This window comes from Notolepis coatsorum, assembly GCF_963971535.1.
Source record: "Notolepis coatsorum genome assembly, chromosome: 17".
NCBI classification, from domain to species: domain Eukaryota; kingdom Metazoa; phylum Chordata; class Actinopteri; order Aulopiformes; family Paralepididae; genus Notolepis; species Notolepis coatsorum.
The window spans coordinates 97666746-97673173 of record NC_140181.1 but is presented as its reverse complement, the minus strand read 5'-3'; positions in this window follow the sequence as shown (position 1 = coordinate 97673173).

Below are 6428 nucleotides of genomic sequence, written 5' to 3'. Positions count from 1 at the left end.
GAGCATCCCTAATAATTTACTATCTTAACTGAAATATACAGTATGCATATGGTAGTGTTATAATTTACTCTCTAACTAACTGAAATATACAGAATTCACAGTATCACAGTATTCACATAAGGTGCAGTATTCACATAAGGTAGTGTTATTGTCCTCCTTGGGTTCCTATTAGTTCTAGTTGGATGTCTGGCAGCAGTCCCTGCCCACTGTTGTGGAGCCTGATGGCCGCTGGTATGAAGGACTGCCCGAGGCGGTTAGTTGAGTGTCGGGGGGGGGGGGGGGGGGGTATGAGTCTGTGGCTGAACGTGCTTCTCATCTTGACTAGCTCGTCGTAGAGGGGGTGGGAGGGATTCTCCAGGATAGCAGCCAGCTTTCTTCTCATCCCTCTCTCTGCCATCACCTCTAGTCTGACCAACTCAACTCCCACCACGGAGCTAGCCTTCCTCACCAGCTTGTTCAGTTAGTTGGTGTCCCTCGAGTTGATGTAGCCCCCCCAGCATGCCACAGCATAGAAGAGGACGCTGGCCACTAGACTGGTAAAATGACTGCAGCAGTCTATTGCACGCGTTGAAGGATCCGAGTCTCCTCAGGAAGAACACCCTGCTCTGTCCCTTCCTGTAGAGGGCCTCTGTGTTGTCCGACCAGTCCAGTTTATTGTTCAGCTGTACCCCAAGGAACTTATATGACTCCACCACCTCCACCTCCTCCCCTCGGATGGTGATGGGAATCGGGGGAAGGGGCTCTTCTTGCCCCTCCAGAACTCCACCACCGGCTCCAACGTCTTACTGGTGTTGAGTTGGAGGTGGTTGCTGTCGCTCCACCCCACAAAGCTCTCCACCAGAGCTCTGTACTCCTCCTCATCATCGTCGGTGATGTAGCTTACGATGGAGGAGTCGTCAGAGAACTTCTGCAGGTGGCACCCGCTTGAGTTGCGGCAGAAGTCTGAGGTATAGAGGGTGAAGAGGAAGGGTGACAGCACAGTTCCTTGGGGGGCGCCGGTGTTGCTCACCAGTACATCAGGACTGTCCTTTAGTCTGACGTACTGCGGTCTCTCAGTGAGGTAGTCCTTGATCCAAACCACCAATCCGTGCTCCAGCTGCATCACAGAGAGCTTCTCCGCTAGCAGTGACGGCTGGATGGTGTTGAAGGCACTGGAGAAATCAAAGAACATAATCCTCACTGAGCTGCACGGCTTCTCCAGGTGCGTGTACTCTCTGTGGAGCATGTAGATCAGGGGTAGGCAACCCTAGGCACGCGTGCCTGCATAGACACGCGGGGGCATTTTCATAGGCACAGGGGGCAGCATTAAAAGATTTTTTTGGTGCTTTGAAATATTATAGTGAAATATTTTGCACTGTTGTCGCATTTATCTTGTTGAAATCCTCCCACAGGTTCTTTTTACTACCACATATTTAATTGAGACCCTTTATTTGTTTATTATTTCAATTTAGCTGGAAATACATTGCTACATCATTCAGTAACATTTGCAGAGCCTTATAACAAAAACATTATTACGGTCACCATTGTGACCAGTGGGATTAATTAACAAATTGTATTATTTATTTTTCTATTTCATTGAACATTGCACATGCACTTTGATCGCCGGGGTTAAATTCATAATTTACCATCCCTCACCAGCCCTATTTAACATGGAGAAGTTCCCCTTCTTTGCAGGGCTATAACTTTTTTTAATTGTATTGCTAAATTGACATTACTATGGCCCATTCAACGTCCTATATCTATTGTTCAGGGTGTAGCAACGTTATACTTTTTCATTCACATATTCATACTAAAATACGGTCTAAAGTAGAAGTATGTTTTTATCGTTTTCTGCAGCTTTCTCCAGAACTTGATTTATAGCCCCAAATGCATTATATTGATGATAAAATAGTTTGGTAGGAATCTGTGCAAGATAAAAAATGTCAACTGGACGTGCTTCTAGGAGTTACTACGTATGATCTGATGATGACCGGATGGGGGGGGGGGGTCGTTTATAATTCCGTGGTCAACGTTAGATGATTCATCTAGTGTGGGTGATATGATCATTAGAGCAGTTAGTATCGAAGACGTTAAAAAAATAACGCTGAAACTCACCGTAGCTTCCTCGCGCCGTTGGGAGATGAGCGTGGAACAGAAATTTTTCTATTATGGGATATAGAAATATCCGATCCATTTCCAGGTTGTATAATAGTATATACGTCCAAATCATGTTGTTTATCGAGTTATTGGTAACGGATTGCTATCCGTTGTGATCAGCTCGAGTCCTGGGACTATTAGCGAGTGATCGGACCGAATTGAAATGAGCACCAGCTTCCACTTCCTGTTTCTGCCCTGGGCGATCCGCCGATCGGCCACCAGATGGCGCTCTTGAACCGTTGGAGAGTTGAGAGGGGCTCAACAGTACATCTCATGTCTCCGGGGGAGAAATATGATTTCGATCACAGATTTTTGAAATATTGATATCAAATGAGCATGGCGGGGAAAGACGTGTTTCAGCGTTTTCGGCGATTAAAGTGTTTTTTACTCAAAATGTGAGTATTACCAAGTCAACGTGTGTTCTTAAAACAATGACAATAAACATAGTTTTATTAGGTTGAAATAATGTGGTTGTGTACTTATTTTTCTGTTAACTTATTATGGATTGAAAACTGAAAACCTTACTGCACAGTAACTGAACTCAATATTTTTAAGTTCTGGTAACTTATTATAATTTTTTTTACAGTGTAGTCTTGCGATCAATCAAAACTTATTTACACGATATACCTCACATTCACATACTGGTGTTCTCCATTAGGCCTGTAGGTGGAGCTATGACAGCACACGTACAGTACGCCTGTAGCTTTATGCCAAGCAAGCAGTGCAAAAATGCTTCCGCATTCGTCACCGCACGCCAGTGCGGTAAAGCGCCCTTCTTTTCAGACAAATGCTACCGTGCGTGCACCGGCGGCGGCGTGCTCGCTCAGGTGCGTGCGTGCGCCGGCGTGCTCGCGCGAGGTGCCCGCGCATGCGCATGAGATCCCGCCTCGAGCGGAGCTCAATATATATAAGTCACCGCCCCTTATTCAGTATCTAGCAATAGCTCAATTGGCAAGGCCACATGGCTGTGGATCCTATGGCTCGTTTGCTGGCGAGTTCGAATCCCATCGAAAATATTTTTTAACGTGATTTTTTTTTAACGTGTATTCTTTCGCCGGTTAAGGTTAGGCATGGTTAAGGTTAAGGTTAGGCATTGTTTCGGAGTTGGTTAAGGTTAGAACGGTTAAGTTTAGGCGCTGTTAAGGAGCTGGTTAAGGTTAGAGTTTGTCAAAGAGAATGGCAATATAATTTCTATGGTTAAGGTTAGGCATGGTTAAGGTTAAGGTTAAGGTTAGGCATTGTTTCGGAGTTGGTTAAGGTTAGAACGGTTAAGTTTAGGCGTTGTTAAGGAGCTGGTTAAGGTTAGAGTTTGTCAAAGAGAATGGCAATAGACAGCCTATTTCCGCGCGACCTGGGCGCTGGGCGGCGGAAAATGAAAGGCGCATTACTGCACGCCACTACGGTAAATTTTTGCACTGCTTGCTTGGCATAAAGCTACACGCGTACAGTACACACACCGATGGTGTGTGATGTGTCCAAAAATGAATGGGCAAATGTGAGTGAAATGGTTGCACTGTATGCAGCTGTTTGTCTGCATTGCACCCCCCCCCCCAACTCAGATTTAGGGTGGATACAACCATCATAATAATATTGTTAATAATAACAATAACAATAATAATGTAATAATGTAAAAATTATCATTAAAAATACCTGATTATGAGGAAAAAAAATTACGATGCATGGAATATTGTTGAGGCACACTAGTTACAACTATATTTCAAACAGGCACTCCATGTCAAAAAGGTTGCTGACCCCTGATGTAGATGATGGCGTCCTCCACCCCGATGTTTGCCTGGTATGCAAACTGCAGGGGCTTGAGGTGTTGCAGGACCAGTCTCTCAAACGTCTTCATGACGTGTGACGTCAGAGCGACTGGCCTGTAGTCGCTGAGAAACGCTATGTTCCACTATCTGTGATTGATAGCCAAAGCATTGCTTTGCTGAAATGCTTTACTTTACTATCTATGTAGCTAGCTAGAGTTCTAAAACAGTTTACAGTAAGTAACAATGAGATAGCCTATTTTTGCGTATATGCAGGACTCGGCTTAAAAAACAATATTTGCATTTTGTTATGTCTGTTTTGTCTGCTATGAAAGGGTACGTTTTTATCGGAGTACACGGCTTCAAGGTCCATTGTGGATATAGTAAAATTACCAAACGGATCATTTACTCTCCCATGTTAGTAAGATATGTGTGTCCTTTATAAAACAAACATTTGATGTCACAGACTTCCCTATGAGAAGCAATAGATAGACAGTAATAGATTAAACAAGAAAGTTGCGCTCAGTGGAATGCAAATGTACGCCAGGTGGCATGCCCTAATAATAATAGCAATGTATTCAGGTAAACTTCTATCTGAAGCCATGAAGTCTTTAATTATCATACATATTAACCCTTTCACTACCACACTACAGAAGGTTAACCCTTTCACTACCAGACTGCAGACGGTTAACCGTCTGTAGTCTGGTAGTGAAAGGTTAACCCTTTGTTGTGTGGCAGTGAAAGGGTTAACCTTCTGTATTGTCGCAGTGAGTAGTAAATATGAGTAGTAAATATGTCTTTACTACTATGCAGTCAACACTGCAGCACCCACGTTTCAGCACTATTTGATGAACATTGTTACTCAGCTGTAAGAGTTGTACCCTTCCTGCTGACTTGTAGTATGAGTCGGGAGGGGATGAGACAGCGGTCATTCTCTGCACCCTTCAGTGGCTACGTCTCTCCCTCATCATGCTCTTCCCTCTCCTCTCCCCTCGCTTTCTAAAAGAATCAGCTGTAGACAGCTTAATTTTGGCACTTGCTTGCTTGCTTGCTTGAATGGGTTGAATAGGCAATAGTCTTCACAATGAATGAGCTGTTTCATCTCTGATCCGCGCCGTTTCCTCGAATGAAGATTAGACTATATTACCAGTTACCTATTCCAGTCATGGAGGCATTGGACGTCGTTACAGGGTGTAGTTGTCTGGCATGAATCTTGGGATGATGTCTAGTAATGTTGGAGAAACATTCTTGGTGATTATTTACTGAGCTTACTAAGGCTCAGGAGGTAGAGCAGCCATCAGGTATGGGAAGGTTCCCGGTTAGATTCCAGCTCTTCCTGGCAGCGTGTCAAAGCAGTGGCGACTATTCATGAAAGCCAACGGAAGCCAAGCTTCCCCAAAAATGTGACTAGTAAAAAAATATATAAAATAAACAAATAAGAAAATCATTATTTTTCATCTCTGTGTTATAATAATTTTCCAATTAGAGTGCGTGGTTGGCTGAATCTATCTCCCTTCCTGGAGAAATGAACCAAGCGAGCGAAACTGCGCCCCCTCTCTATACCTTTCAGGCATGTACGTGCCTCTCCGGGTAGCATTTGATTGATTGAAGCCAACTCGACTTTGGCTTCCCTTGACAACATTAAAAAAATAAAAATAAGAAATGTGCCAATAAGATTCAAGCTTCACACTTTCAGTGCCAGGCCGTGTTTTCCTTTTTACCCCGTTGATGCCACGGTCCACGGCTCATTTAACGTTAATATCGCCTCGCCTAATCTATGTTTTAAATTATGCTATGTGTCTAATCTGCCCATCGCTTATCAAAGAATCATTTTCCAGTCAACATTGGCAAAGCAGATTGTGTTTTTATCGCTTCATTTCCTTTTTATAGCATTTTGAAAACCAACTCGGTTTCGAAGAAAAAACAACACATTATCTGATAATCGCCTTTTACTGGAATATTCCAGAATGTTATCATTTGTCGGTATATTTATGAATCGTTTTCAAATAAACGCTAGATGGTCGATAGTATATGTGTGCGCACGCACGCTCGTGCCGTGCGCTGATAATCGCTGCTATTATTTCCTCATGGCTTTTACAGTGAAACAGCCATATCACATATAGTGGAAACGCTTATATCTCCACGAAAACGAGTCTGATTATCCTAACACTGATAACATAGATTCCTTACCTGACATCAGATGGTATCCAAATGGTATATTCCAATTCCTGATCACCATTCGAAAAAATCGATAAGTATATTGATCCAACGTGTGTACAGTATAACCCATGCTCGCCGCGGCTCAGAGGCTCCAGAATGAACTCTGGTAACTCCGGCTGCATCAGTGGACTGGAAAATGTGGACTGGAATATTTTTTTCCCCCATCAAAAGGGTGATTTACCATCTGGGAGACGATAGGGGGCGCTTTTTTCACATCTGATCGCCGGCGGCCCCTGGATCTCCAACGGTAGGCTCGCGTGATGCAATATGATTTCAGATCGCTAATTAAAGAAAATCCAGAGAAAAGCCGTG